This window comes from Macrobrachium rosenbergii, chromosome 13 (assembly GCF_040412425.1).
Source record: "Macrobrachium rosenbergii isolate ZJJX-2024 chromosome 13, ASM4041242v1, whole genome shotgun sequence".
Classification (NCBI taxonomy): Eukaryota; Metazoa; Arthropoda; class Malacostraca; order Decapoda; family Palaemonidae; genus Macrobrachium; species Macrobrachium rosenbergii.
In genome coordinates this window covers 37956366-37972959 of record NC_089753.1, presented here as the reverse complement: position 1 = coordinate 37972959, position 16594 = coordinate 37956366, and the positions used below count along the sequence as shown (strand labels likewise).

The window sequence follows — 16594 nt, the reverse complement described above, 5'->3', positions numbered from 1 at the left end:
AAACCTTCTACATTAGCCGCTTCATATAGCTATATTGAAGGGCTCATTATCACTACGTCTAACCCTCCCTCTACACATAATGTCACTCACCTCTATACGTGCACGAACTCTCATTCTTCCTGAATATTGAACCCCCTTCTAAATGCCTTTTTCATGCCGTTTATCCAGCACGCGCTATTTCTTCCTCTCCTCCTTCCTCCCAATACTGTTTAATCAATTTGTCATCCTTAATTTTATCTGCATGGCAAACTGTCTTGATACATTCTCATCCATCGTATTTACCATTTCTAAGAATCTTCACATTTCTCACCCTATTGACTGTTTTTGTATCATTTCAACTACGTAAACCAACTAGCTCTAACGCTCAACCTGTTCTTTATTCACATTCAACATCCACACTTCACTTCCATAAAGGAAAGTCGGTTCAACAGTCACTTAAACCTTCCAGCCTTCCATAGACGCTCCAAGTTACACCCCAATCTTCTGTATACATCCCGCTGCCGTCACTGCTTCACCTAATCAGTGACTTTCCTCTGCTCTCATCTTGCCATCATCCGATATATTTACTACCAGTGACCTTTATGAGTCAGCTGCTTCCATTTTTCCACCATCCATATTTTGATAACCATTACTCCATCTTCCTGGTTTCCGTTTAAGCCCCCAAACTTCAACCTTGCCCGCTATTCATTCTCTATTGTCTCCTTTTAAAAACGCGAAGTCTTTGACTAGGTTTGCAGTTTCTTTTCTCTATGCCTAAACAACACTATATCGTCTGCAACCATCAGCCATGTACCACTTCATTCACTATACATATGTGTGTGTGTGTGTCTGTGTGTAAAAGTATATATAGTGAAAATTAAATAATTTAATATTTAGCTTTACCTCTTCATTTCAATAGCAGTATTAGCACCATGAATATAATATAATATAATATATATAGACATATATACAGTATGTATATATATATATGAAAAATATTAACTTATTAACTGCTAATACTACTACTGAAATGAATAGGTAAAGCTAAATACTCTAAATTATTTCATTTTCACTATATGTATATATATATATATATATAATTATATACATATATATATATGTACATATATATATATATATATATATATATATATATATATATATATATATATATATATATATGTGTGTGTGTGTGTGTGTGTGTGTGTGTATGTGTGTGTGTGTGTGTATACTTCTAGAGATACAATATATTCATATATACATTTTGATATGTTTTTTTTTTTAATCTCCTCCAGTATAACTGATATACGGATGTCGTTAATATTGACAATATCCTCATAAATACAATAAATCCCAGTGATAAACTAACAACAATTCACATCAGTTATAACGACGTTCACGTCACCAGCGATCATGACGTCAAGAGGAGAAAATTGAAAAGAAAAACGTGATAAAAAGATCGCTTGAGTTTCCTTACCTAACTCACGCTTTGTCACAAAAGACTGAAACATTAATTTGTTTTGACATCAAAACGCTTTGTAAAAAAATATTGTATTAAAACAGACATACATAATATACTGTATATATGTGTGTGTTTTATATATACACTTGCTTTATGTATATGTATATATATATATATATATATATATATATATATATATATATATATATATATATGTATGTATATATAAAGGCAATATAATCTGCCATTATATTTAACGTTGTGTTCCACATATATCAAACATAATTTTCTGTCCTAGCTTTCTTAACTCTCAAATACTTAAGAATTCAACTAACAAAAAGTAGCATGGCTTTTAATTACAATATGCAGTACAATAACGAAACTGACGTGACCAAATTTTAAAAATGCTTGGAGCATGTGATAAGACATCGAAATCTAATGGGCCATTTCCGTAGAGTAATCCGTAGTGAGCGCCCCTCACTATTCATAATACGGAACATATTGTGTCCATGTATCTGTTTTGTTTTTTTTCTTCTGTGGGTAAAAATATATTTTTTGGGCACATTCCGAGGGCAATGTATGTATACTCTAAGTTTGGCCTTGATTACATCCAACTCGTGGCAGATCCAAAAGCCGGATCGGTACGTAACGCCTCTGGGTCAGGACTTTCCGTCTCGACCCTGTCTTGTATTACTGTCCTTTATGACAGTCTATATATATATATATATATATATATATATATATATATATATATATATATATATATATATATATATATATATATATACATATAATATATATATATATATATATATATATATATATATATATATATATATATATATATATATATATATATATATATATATATATATATATATATATACATATATCAATACACACACACACATATATATATATATATATACTGTATATATATACATGATTACTGATCACTTCTTCATATGGATATGTGAATAATAACAATAATAATCCCGTAATGAGGTGGCGTTTTTTATCTACTTTGATCAGCTGAGATTAAACAGAGCTTGATCTCTTTGAAGACATCAGAATCAAATGAAAAAATGTAGTGAACAAAGACACACTGCACAAACAAACGAGTAGTAAATAAAACAAGAAAACTTTGTAGTTATCAAAGACACCAAATAAAATACATCAAACCATTCTGGACGACGAATGAGAAAATACAAAAGATAAAAAAAAAAGAGTGCTAATTGCTACTGAGAGAGAGAGAGAGAGAGAGAGAGAGAGAGAGAGAGAGAGAGAGAGAGAGAGAGAGAGAGAGAGAGAAAAGTACATAACGTACGCGTAGCGAACGAAACGGTAATCAATACAACTATAACGTTATGCGAGCCCTTTTATCCTCCGCTGAAAAATGAAAAGTAACTGTTATTCATTTCTTATTCAAAGACGCCGTATCAAATAACAGTAGTGAAAAAGACTTAATTCAGTGAAAGCTTAAGCTGAAATGAAACCCTTTCAAGTCTGTTTATTCAAACCTAGTCAGTGAATTACTGAATAACTGTATTAGCAGAGCCACTGAAATCTGAAGTGTACATCAGTACAGATAGGTACTGCAGCTTTTAATCGTTCTTCTTGTCTTGAAGCCACACGAAATTTAAGGGATTTCGTTTTAGTTACGTCAGTGAATTACTGAATCAATGTACGTGAATGTCAAAATCTGTTGTCAGAGGAGCTTTACGTGACAATTAAATTATTCAATTCAAATTCATCAGTGCAGTGTAATATATACTGTATATATATATATATATATATATATATATATATATATATATATATATATATATATATATATATATATATCACTGATTACAGTGCGTTGATGTATTTGAATTGAATAATTTCATTATTACTTAAAGCTCCATTAACAACAGATTTTGGCATTCATACACACACACACACACACAGATATATATATATATATGTATATATATATATATATATATATATATATATATATATATATATATATATATATATATATATATATATATATATATATATATATATATATATATATATATATATATATATATATATATATATATATATATATATATATATATATATATATATATATATATATATCACGGATTACATTGCATTGATGGATTTTAATTGAATAATTTCATTGTTACGTAAAGCTCCATTGACAGCAGAATTTGACATTCACGTACTGCATATGTATGTACGTGTATGTATATATATATATATATATATATATATATATATATATATATATATATATATATATATATAAGAGTGAGAGGAGGGTATGAGGAAGAATAAAGACAGTAGGCCCATGTGTTGAGATGAGGCAATAAGAATCTCTTGTGAAGGAACCACGAAGATTTTTTTTATTGCATTATGAACAGGTATAAAACAGATTGGAGAGCCAGGAAGAAAGCACGAGAGAAAGAGAAGGCAGGTAACGAGAATAGGGGGTTGGAGATTCAAGATTGTATGAAATTTAGCTGTCAAACCAACACCGGATCACTTTCGACCATTTAGCGATTAGAGAGAGGGTTTTGTAGCTGATCAAGAACTTAGAAGGTGTAAACTGTTTAACAGGGAAGTGGATGCATAGAGAAAAGTTAATATTTAATCGTATAATTATGGAGAAGTGCTTTTTTGGGTCACTGGAGCACGTATCCTGAAATGTGCAAGAACAGGAGGGAGCAGAGCTGAATGACGCAAGAGCACAAGGGGATAGCTTCAATTCGAGGATGCTTGAAGAACAGGCAGAGACTAGATGTTGGGATTAAGGTACTATGAACAATGGCGAGAGAGTGACTGAGTGGCTAACCAGATTGCATATGATATGCCTGAATGAGGGATTTGTATGAATGAATGTATAACTGCACGCATTACATTTGCACTATTGTTCATTTGCCAGTGTACATTTGCACTATTGTTCATTTGCCAGTGTAAAGGTTATGCGGAGGCTGTACAGGAAGGTGTGCAAGACGACTTTACTTGAGAAATCTGACATAAAGGTTAATAGGGGAAGAACATGGTTGATCAGACACGGAGGAAGGTGTGTGTCTTATGTATTATGAAACAGTTATGTTTATTATTAAATAAATTGTATATGGCATACGTGGAACTAGTAAAAGCTTACGGCAGAACTGATGGCAGGTCGACGTGGAGGTTGCTGAGGATGTATGGTATAGAAAATGTAATGCTGATCGAGATCAAAAGCATTATTTGATGAAAGCAAACCGTGTGAGGATATGCAGATGGGAGAGAGAGAGAGAGAGAGAGAGAGAGAGAGAGAGAGAGAGAGAGAGAGAGAGAGAGAGAGAGAGAGAGAGAGTGTCTCTTTTGGTATAAAAGTGGTCGGAGAAGGGTTATGTTGTGTGTCCATGGCTGCTTAATATTTTAATATAAATGGAGTGATGTGAGAAGTCAGAGACAGGATATAGATGTAGGTGCGAATGAGACTTGGATGGAGGGTAGCGCGGGTGATATTTGCAGATGATACGGTATTAACTTGGAATAGTGAAGAGAAAGTGGAAAAACTGGTGAAAAGTTTGAAACAAAGAAGAGAAGGTCGGGGGCAAACATGAATATGAGTGAGGTTATGAGGGTAAATGGGAACCAGGAAGGTGGAGCAATGAATTTTAAAGTGGATGGCGGAAGAATGGGAGCGTAGATTTGTGTAGGTACTTGAGAGTAAATACAACAAATGATGGTAGGAGGAGAGAGGAGGCAACTCGCATAATAGGTGAAGCAGAAAAGGCACTGGAGTGTTAAGAGATCTGGAATGTCTACTGAGCCCAAGGTTGAAATGAATTAATGGATCTTTGAGCCAACTCTACCGGAGGTGAAGTGTGAATGTTAAATGCAAATGCAAAAACACTTTGAATGTGTAGAGGTGAGTTGTTTACATGGTATATAAACTGTAAGAAGAACTGAAAGGGCGAGAAATGCGAATAAACAGATAACTGGTAAAGTTTTAGCATATGTGAAATAATTGATCAGGGAATGAAATAAGATAGGCTTGCAAAAAGCGTGTGTAATTCAGAAGTGTTAGGAGGAAGGAGGAGAGTGTGACATAAAAAGGTGCTCAACTTGAGGTCTGACAGAGGTACTGGACAGGAAGGGTGTTGATATCCACAAAGTTTAAGAGTGTATGCAAGGTAGAGTTGGACAGTGCGGCGTATGTAAGAGATCTGACGTTCTGCTGATGAGCCCGCCGTATAGGTTTATGAAACAGCTCTTGCTGTGGAAGTAGTATGCACAAGGTGTTCAAACATGATTTGCCAGTTAATGTATATATCTGGTAGTAGTGACCATTGTCTCAGCTACGGCAAATGACATCATTGATACCTTATATATATAAATATAAGTGTGCATGTATGTAAGTATGTAAGCGTATAGATATGATGGTATATGTGTGCATGTCTACATTTATAAGTCTCATACAAATTTATACATACATTCGTGCACTGAAATTTGCTCGTGTGAAACTTATTGCACGCAATTATATAAACATTCATACATACACTTGTACACAGCTACACGTCTGCAAGTATGAGTGGATCGACAATACCGTTCTCATCTCAACGTCAGACAATTCATTTCGCCTACAGCAAAAATCTCTTTCTTTCTAAGTGAATAAAGAAACAAATGAAAGAGTCGCGGAAAATAGAGCAATGCTACAGTAAGGAAGAGCTACACTCAGCCGTGACTAGAGAGAGAGAGAGAGAGAGAGAGAGAGAGAGAGAGAGAGAGAGAGAGAGAGAGAGAGCACCCGAACCTCTTGAATGAGATTCGTAGTGTTGAAGCGACCACAACACTCGTCCGATTCCGATCGCGAAATATCCTCGGATGATAAAAATTATCTTCTAAAATTCAACTTCATTGTATCTCGCGTCGGGTCAACTCTTTCATACTCCCAAATTCTCCCCACACCCCACCCCCGCCCATGGCACACCTCCCTTGAAATCTCCCAACCCCCAAAACAACCTCATTCACGTCTGAACGCGACACCAACATCGGGAGCGAGTGTATGTGAGGAGCTGGTGGGTGGGGAGGAGAGATGTAGGAAGCGAGGGGGTTGGGTGTTTGATGGTTTGCCGGTTACCATGGTAACATCTCAGGCAGGGTAAACTTCTTGATGTCACAGCGGGAAATTTACCCCTCGTTGCCTAGCGCAGGTGAGCGCTAAGGCTATGTATGTCCCCTTTTACTCAGGTGTGTTGAGAGAGAGAGAGAGAGAGAGAGAGAGAGAGAGAGAGAGAGAGAGAGAGAGAGAGAGAGAGAGAGAGAGGTGGGAGAAGAGATGAGACAGGGAGAGAGGGGGGGATTTGTGTTAAAAAATCTGTATAATATATATATATATATATATATATATATATATATATATATATATATATATATATATATATATAGTGTGTATTGTATGTATATATTATTCTCAATACAGCAACAGAATTGTTTGAAAAGAATGTCAGTATGTTATTATAACTAATGAGAGAGAAAGTCATTTATAACATGATTTTTTTTTTATTTTACAAATTAGCTTCCAATGAAATGACGTTTAAACAGTCAGTTTTACTCAATAATTTTGCAGTACATAAATATGTGTCAGCCTAGCCTTGTATTAATTGTTTTCATTACATTTGTTTATATCAGTTAGTACCAGTTGATTTCATACAAATATAGTACATTATATTTATTTATTATGCGCTTGCGATTAATTAAAGTAAATTTAAACGTTGGTGAACTCGACATTTTCTCTATATTAATGAGATTCAGTTATTATTTAATGATTTTAATTCAACTCCTTTCAATGGATATCCAACGAAACTGACCTAAATGGTCTCTCTCTCCGCAGGTATATTAGTTGTTAAAGCGTTTAGCATCACACCCTTTCATAGTGACTTGATTGACTGATTGGGATATATCACAAAACTATATATGGCTACAAGTTCATGAAAAATACAACCTTTCATCTCCCCTCTTATCATTACGTATCAGTATTGTGTTACCTCCCTACGCCGTGAAAGCTTCTCCTATTGCACTTCGAACTACATCATCTGTTCTTTCAAAAACTTTCTTCATCTGAAAAAAAAATAATAATAAGCAACGAGTACAGGTCTGACTATAACCTGCTCTCACGCCAGATTAGTGATCCCTCTCTGGTCAGTTCCCTAACACGAGATTCGCTTTGCCGTCAGAACTTCTGAATGGGTCCATTGAGCACACTATGCGTCCAACTTGGTGGCCTCAGAAGTTTATCTCCCCTCCCAACATTTATGACAGTGAGGCCTGTGGCCCTGCATACCTAGACAAGATGTATGGGGACCGGTAGGTGCCATGGTGTATGGATTCCCCTTTCAAGCGAAACCACCTTCTTCAGCTGCTGGGTCGTCCAAACACCATTTGTCTTAGACTGAAGGAGAGAGAATAAGAAGAGCCTTGTTTTAACTATTGCAGGAATCAGCGTATTCCAAAGCTTGCTGGGGGATGCAGATAAACGGTTACCGAACACACGAAGAACTGTTGGTAACAAGTGGGGACTCTTCTTCAGTTCAGCAAGAATATCAAAGAGACGAGTTTAGCTGCCTGTTGAAGAGAAGAAGAGCATCTCATTCATTTCCAAAAATCTCACTTTTGAACGCTTACTAACATAGCCTTTCCCTACACTAACATAAATACGTTATCTGTGTTTATAGGACATGCTTTCGAAGACAATAATGTATCGTTCTCGGAAGCCTAGTAATAAAACAAACGAATCTCCATCAGGGATAGAACAGGATGCGCCGGGACACCCTAGTCAAAGCTTTGCCAGGAATCGTATTAAAAGACGAACCAGTAACGTATTGTATTATCGGAACTGTGGACCGAGGCTCTGTGTAACTGTTTTCTCTCGTTTCCTGATGCTTACGTCGGATAAAGCGTGAAAGGTTAAATGTATATAGTGCAATGAAGGAAAACAAAGGCAGTAATCAAATGGTTTCGTTGTGAATTTAATGTCTTGCTTACCCTCGTTCTTACCTAGATATACATGAAATTATGCAAACTTCAATAGAAAGCGCGCATGCACTCCCCCCCCCCCCAACACATGCACCTCTGTCTTTCACAATCTCCCACCTCCTGGGTGTTTAGACCCTTCCTTTCCAGCACCTCTTTCATTCCATTTATTTACCCCTTTTAGGTTTCTATCCACGTTCCTTCCAATGTTTCTTAATCTTATACTCTTTTCACGCCCTGTATCTTCAATTCTTTCCATGTGATCGAACCATTTTAAAATGCTGCTTCACTTTTTTATTTGCTTCAACCTTATTACCACTGTATCTGCGTGTCTACACATTTCTCACCCTTTTAATAATTCTTCTTATTCCGCATATCTACAAAAACAATTCAACTATCACCTTCCACTTTCTCTATTTCATTTGTGTTTAACATCCAGACTTCACTTATACAGAGTAGAGTTGACTCGGTTATCTTAGCATCATCTAAAATGTTTATTTGTAAACACCTTCAGATATTTCACACTTAGGTCACGACTCATTTTCTTATGCCACGATTTTGCACCTCCATCTGCTGCCTTTACTCTGACTTCTTGCTCACTCCATCCAAGATATTGACCAGTCACGGAGATATAAAAGACAGTTGGGGCAGCTGTTTTTATACCAAATCAGTCACAATCCTGCCCACAAACTCCAACACATGCTTCTCTTCCGTCATAGATATTTTATATCATGCTCAGGCATTCACCTACAATAAAATACATCCTCAACACCCTCCATATTGCTTCTGTCAGTTCTGTCATAAGCTTTTCAAAGGTCCATATATTTCACATAAAACTACTTCCCTTTGCTCTCAAGTTTTTCACATAACTACTTTCTTGGCAAAGCTCACAATGATTCTAAAAAACCTTCTGTCATCTGTTAGACCTTTTGAATCAAAATCCTATCGTATAACCTTCCCTGATATATTGAACCAGTAATGCCCTCATAATTCTTACAGTGTCCTCTGTCACCTTTACCATTTTACAAGTAAATAATTGTTTTTCTTGCCCATTCCTGCAAGGACTTTCCTCCGTCTTCACATACATTACACACAGGTCAGCTACGCAGTCATACATTCACCATCCTACCACAGCAACTCACTTGTAATTCACTTCACTTATTTCCTTGACATTTTTAAGCCTCTTAAGTGCCCCTCCTTATGCCCTCTATAGTAACTTCCGCGAGCATTCTCAAACTTACCTTAACCCCATCCACTCTCGCATCGTTCAGCTCCGCCTCTCGTCTGTATTCTACATTCAACAAGTCCTCAAAATACTCTCTTCATTGGACCAAGACTTCATCGTCTTCAGAGTTTCTTACCATTGCAACTTCCTTGTAGAATAGATAGAATTTTACACTCTTCGTATACAGTTCAATTTCAATATTCGCGTCGTCAGCCCTAGCACCTTTTCCACTCTTTTCCTCCGTGTGCGCTCTCCTCACTTCGTCATTTTCAAATGCTCTCCTCACTCCTTGATTACCACACTCACCTATCCTAATTACTTAACAGCCACATTTTCACCCCTTCCTATCCAAACTGACTTAAATCTATCTGAACTTAAGTTTCAACCAAATGAGGAGTAGATATGTCTCCAAACTTCTTTCCTTGCCGTTACATCCATTACTCTGTCTTGGAGTACATTGTAACATAAAACCCAAAACACTTCTTGAAGCATACAGGGCGGACTAGAGACTACCAATGTGGTAACAGATTTGATTGACTGACCTGATATTACGTACATACATGACAAAGATGGTCAATTTCGTTATTTTTTTTCGCACTGGTTCTTCTCTGCTCTCTGTAGGGAAGGATAAAAAACTAGAACGACATCGGTGTCTGCTCTTACCATGGCCTTATATATTACAGTATTGTCTGCCAAATGTGTTTTATCCTCATCAAGATTTTGTGTTGTTAACACTTAACAGAGATTTTAGAAGATTCGGACTCGCTACATATAAGACTGACACTAAAAAAAATCTCAAGATGCGAATTCCTTATTCAGCTAAATCTCTCTCTCTCTCTCTCTCTCTCTCTCTCTCTCTCTCTCTCTCTCTCTCTCTCTCTCTCTCTATACTGAAAAGTGTCACAGTTCAAGAATGGCTTATGAAAAACGGCAAAAATCCTGCCAGACAGAATATAATGAAGCAGGCAGTACAATAGAACATTTTTCATTGAACTGGAGTCCTTTGATTGAGATTTACGACAAATCATGTGCAATTTAATTTACATTGTATTCTCTAGCGCATCTGCTTCCTATCTTGGCTTTATTTGCAGATAAGGAGTTCAGTACCCGTTTCTCGGATTCACTGTGTCTCCGGGCTTGTTATAATTGCAAAACAATGTTAACACGAAGCTTCTTACTGTTATTCAAAATAAATTTCCTTTGAATTTCGGAGAATTATTCATCTTGTCACATATGCAATGCAAAATTTTTCTGACTGAATAATTCTTTAACTGTCAAGTGTGACTGAACTTCAGAGAGAGAGAGAGAGAGAGAGAGAGAGAGAGAGAGAGAGAGAGAGAGAGAGAGAGAGAGAGAGAAAATTCATGTAAGATTGAGAGTAAATACATTTGAATGAATTTACCGAAAAGATAGGATTATCCAGGTTCATTGCATAGTTATACCCATCCACGGTCGAGAAGTTCTTTCTTGACTGTGACCCATCCACATTGACCTGCCTAGTTTCGTGAAAACAAGCCAAGGAATGTGCCAAATCTAAATTTTCTTGATTCAAGTTGCAGATGATGAATTGTGCTACAAACAGTTTAGTTCTCGCGAAGGATGACTTTGTTGTAACAAAATTTCAAACTAAAATTTACTTCCATACTAAATGAACTATCCAGTCAATTGTTTGAACAATTAACACCATGGCTTTTTACCTCAAACTCTCCTTGAGCCGCCACCAGGAATTGGTTTAACTCTGGACATAATTCCTACTGACTGACTCTCAGGTCAGGCTGTAAGAAGGGCCTATTTGGTTCATTCTTCACATTAATGACCCTTTGATTGATAGACTGTAATAGAAATCTAAATCCCGTATCTTAACTGATGGATTCTATATTGGAGATTTGAACTAAGCCTACACTTTGGAGGGTGTTACTCAGTTATCAACCTTAGTCCTGGGATAGGCGAAACGGGCTACTTTCGTATCTTTTTTTTAAATGATAAATATATATATATATATATATATATATATATATATATATATATATATATATATATATATATATATATATATATGCGCACGTGTGTGTGTAATGTGTGGTGTATGTGTAATGTGTGCGTGATCAATGATTCTCTCTCTCTCTCTCTCTCTCAGAATAGCAGCATATCATACCAAACAGAACCTCACTTTCATAACATCCGGTGTGAGTGCGTACGTATGTGACAGTATGTTTATGTCCATATTTTCTTCTCGAAGTGGGCCCGTAAAGAAAACAGGAGTAGGCGGCCTTGAGTGAGAAGGGTAGATAGAAAAAAAATACTAATAACAAGACTTGTTTTTCCTTTAATATCACAGAACACCTAACAGTGAAAACTCCGTGGCATTTACGCTTCGTCGAAGCCCTGTTGGGTGTTGGCGGGTTGGGGGGAGGGGTGCCGGATGGGACCTGTTAGGTAAAAAGAGAGGGAACAAGTGAGGGATGACAGTTAGCGAGGGGTGTTGCGATTTTAAAGGGAGACTGGTTTCGAGTTAAGCGGGTAGTAATTGGGAGACTTAGGATGGATAGTGAGGATCTTGCTACTGAAAGAGGGAGAGGTTACAGAATAACGCGGAAGAGAGTAACGAAGAATGAGAGGGTAAAGATTAAAGAGGCGGAAGGAAACTTCAATAAAAGAGTTGGGAAGTGACGAAGAAAGATGAAAGCACAGGTGTTGTCATACGTTCTGGCAACTTTTCGCTTGTTAACAGTAACTTCAAGTATCCAAAAGGTGGCAAAACAGCTCTTTGCCACCGAAGGTCGACGCCGTTCAGAAAAGAATGGCAGGATATTCATCACTTTCCCCGAATTAACGTATAAAGAAATAATGCTTCGGTCTGTAGCGAGGCTGGAAGTCAGCTATTCATCTTTACGAATAGCGTTGGAATTGATAAACTTGTTTACAAACGGAAAGATATCGAAGGTATTGCTCAACCTAAGGTATCGTGACATGCGACTGCCATCTCCGACGACCCTCAGCTCCCGAACGATGAAAACTGATGGTTTGCAATAGTGTACGTTAGTGTACTCTGCGACCCTGATGACAGCATATGCTAGAAAGCAGTCGTTCTCATGCCTGTGTAGGAAAACTAACGAAAGAGTTCAAGGGAATGGAGTAGAGACGAAAGATGAAAACTGATGGTTTGCGATAGTGTACTATTCGACCCTGATGATAACACATACTACTGTAGAAAGCAATCGTTCTCATGCCTGTATAGGGAAACTAATGAAATAATTCAAAGGAGTGGAGGAGTAGAGATAGGAATGATTAAAGGATATAGTTAAGGGATGAGTAAATGATTGAAGGAGTTAGCGAGTTGGGGAGCAGCGGGGGAATAGAAGGGTTGTCCTCGAGCTTGGAGAAGCTCACAAGTTGGTAAGCAAAGGTGAAAGCTCACGAGCTGAGTTGGTGTGCGGAGGTAGAAACTCTAGTTGGTGAGTGGCCAAGAGTTTTTGAACTAGTAAACGAACGGGTGTCAAAGGGAGGAAGTCAGGCTAGCCTAGGGGATGGCTGGTCAGGCCTGACCGGCCCGTGACATCACCGTTGTTATTAATACCATCTCGCTTGTGACGTCATAACAGTCGGCCGGTGATAAAGGTGAAGTCCATTCGTCCCTTCGTGTATTGACATTACAGCAGCATTCGGAGAGAAGGAATTCTGTATTACAGAACCCTGTAATTCAGCATCCCTTCTTCTCAAAAGCCCCTGTAATGCGTTACTGCCCGGTTATAATGTATCAAAACACGTTTTCCTCTAAAAGTGGCTATCTTCGAAGGTGTTACTTTTCAAATTCTTGGCTAACAACCAAGCATTTAATTCACAATGTCTTTCAGAAAAACATTTCCAAGTTTGCAGGACTGTTATGTCACAGAACTGTATATAACTAAATTATAAGTAAGAGGCATAAACGTGTTAAAGTATACTCCTTTAAAAGTATATACAGACTTTTATGTTGGAAAATAACTATCATAATTGATCAAAATCATAACTTATTATAGCACTGTAATTAAGCTTGTAGTTAAATATGAAATTGACAAAAGAATATTTAATCGCAATACTTATTATAACTACAATAGAGTACTGTGATTAAAATTGTAATAAAATTATCATTATCAAAATATAATGACAAGTCAGAGCTATCATAACAATAAAAATATTATAAGTACGATTGTAATTAAAATTATGAGAACGGTTCTTAATTATGAAACTGGTCATCGTAATCGTAATCTAAGCATATAATTATAATATTTTACAATTATTTTCAGACGGACTAGCCACCGATCTTGACAAGCACGCTGGCTATCCAACAGTGACTTATGCATCCCGTACCAGAAAACAAGTATTTCCAAATATATTCTCATAAGGTGAGATTTAATTGATTTTACTCTCAGGCTGCTCTTGCAATCGAGGGCATTTCAGTTCTCTTTACTAAGATACATTTTCCCCAGGCAAAAGTTTAACAGGCTTCCTTACTTACAGGTTTATGTAATACATGGTCAGTTCTAGCCAAGCGTATTTGCTGTATTCAAATTATTTTACGAGTGACCATTATTAACCAGATATTTTATAAAGTTAAGCTTACTGTATTTTATTAACCAAATGCTCATGTAAAACCGAGTTCAGCTGACTTTGTTAACCAATTTAATTGAGCTTTAATAACCATATATTCGCGCGCGAGACGAGTTTTCTGATTTTTGTTAGGCAGATATTCCTCCGTGAGGCGAATTTAGAGTTGTTCTTTACCACGTATTCTTGCATAAAGCAGGTATTACTACAGTACTACCATTCTTGGCGTTTACTAGATCCTCGAAATATATGTCAGATCATCAATAAAGTTGAGTTGACGACTTCACAATTTTTTTTATGGGCATTCGACATTTTAAGTTAAAATGTCAGTGTAACGGAACGTTCGCACAATGTCTGGTCGAAGAAGGAAGGGCTTTCGCTGAAGGTACTAAATTCATTAGAACAAACTATAACACCATCAACAACAGCTGATACTTTGCCACGAAGACGATGTGCAAATACATAACAAATAAATTATTTTTTCATTCACCGTATTCAGACCAGTTCCGGGAATTCAAAGAGGCAGCGAATTACATGGATAATGAGGTATCTAATATTTCGACTTTCGAACGACCTCGTTATCAAATAGTTTTATCTCACTCAATCAAGCTATCTTTCGGATTGAAAGACTCTTTGGTACTCTGTTATAGTATTTTTGAACTCATCGTTATCTAGGACTAATATTTCTTGGGAGTCATTATCTTTATGGTATTTACAATCTTTTGTTTATGCTTTTACGGTCATCCCCAGCGGACTTGTAATAAACACGCCGCCAAGATGGATACATACCTGGTTAAAACCCTTTGGGGTCACTATCTAGGAAAGATCCGACTCATCTGAAGTGACGGCGAAGTAATTATAATTTAAGAGTGATGATTAATAAAAGTCATGACCTGGTGTTGTTCGGGTACTTACAAGAGGCGGAGTTCAAGAAAGATTCGACCCGTAATTCTAGGAAGTATTTCTTGTGCTTCACATTCTTCCATTATTTCTGTATCTGGAAGAAAAGAAGAGAATTTTCTTCAATTCTTGAGAGAGGTAATGCAATGTATAGCTTAATTACAGGTGCAGAAATTAATTAATCCATAAGACTTAGTTATGGGATGTGACATTATTTACTACTATACTACTTCTACTACTACTACTACTACTATTATTATTATTATTATTTTTATTATTATTATTATTATTATTATTATTATTATTATTATTATTATTATTATTATTATTCAAAATGAGCATACATTCTTATGGAACAACAGCATGGTCCTGAACATATAGAGCTTGTGTCTACATAGAATGTCTATAGTGATGTCAAAAGTAAAAAAACAGAAGATATTAACAATAGTGTGTGTGTATATATATATATATATATATATATATATATATATATATATATATATATATATATATATATATATATATATATATATATATATATAGCGCCTTACTTCCCCTTGGAGGGTATTATTCCCTGAATTCCGCTTTCAGTATTTTGCTTTATTTGATTTTATTAATTTATTTTTGAGGGATAAGACCGATAGCTCTATGCCCTTTTCAAACCCAGTTTCCGCCCACCACAGTCTAATAATCCTAGTTGCCCGATTCGTTACTTAGGCCAACAGTGTTTTAATGGAATGTGTTCTTTTGCATCTCTTCTTTGAGAAATCAGAAACTTGGGTCGTATCGCATGGTAAGCGAGAATGCTACCATTTACACTAGGAGCCTTCCCTGCCCTCAACACAAACTGGTTATAATTTTCAACAGTTAAAAAAGGAACAAATATATAGGAGGAAGATGTTCTTGGGTATACCTGCAAGCAAAGGAAATCGAATCTTAAGTCACACACAGCTTTTCCAATTAAATGTAGCGCCAGAGATTATCAAGCACAGGCAGAAATATTGACTCATTGCTCTTGTCAGTTAAGGAAAACATTACGAATTGTTTCAATGACTATCATCTACTGTATAGGGCGTAAATAGCTATTGTCTAACAGGTGTCATTCTATTGTCTAACAGGTGTCATTTTAGTGAATAATAAAACGTAGTTTCTGTTTCACATTGTCCAGGTGCTAATATACTTCCTTCCAGAGCAAAGGCGTACAAGTCTTTTGGGAAAGAGACTAGCTATAAATGACCCAAGCAGTATTTACCTTTTGTACAAGCGCATTTGATCTAGCAGAGTTCAGAACTTTTTCTGAAGTTGTTGTCAGCCTTTTTCTGTTATGCACTTCTTCAGAGTAGTTTAATTCAATCCAAACCGTAGCTCATCCTATTTTTATTTGTTATTATAAGCTGCAGTTACGAATTATATACCTG

The 16594-nt window shown here is 36.3% G+C and overlaps 1 protein-coding gene across 4 annotated transcripts in view; it reads left to right on the top strand.

The window, feature by feature from the left end:
- The window catches only part of LOC136845211 (serine/threonine-protein kinase SBK1-like), a 29970-nt gene that overhangs the window by 6208 nt on the left and 7168 nt on the right, over positions 1-16594 (top strand). For 2 of the 4 annotated variants that reach the window (XM_067115281.1, XM_067115280.1), the window contains exon 2: positions 13976-14074. The exons of 1 other annotated variant lie outside the window; for it this stretch is intronic. The gene's annotated coding sequence lies outside the window, so the exon portion shown is untranslated. Of the gene's footprint in view, positions 1-13139; positions 13308-13975; positions 14075-16594 lie in introns of those variants that run through there. One more of the 4 variants, XM_067115279.1, reaches the window with a different exon arrangement.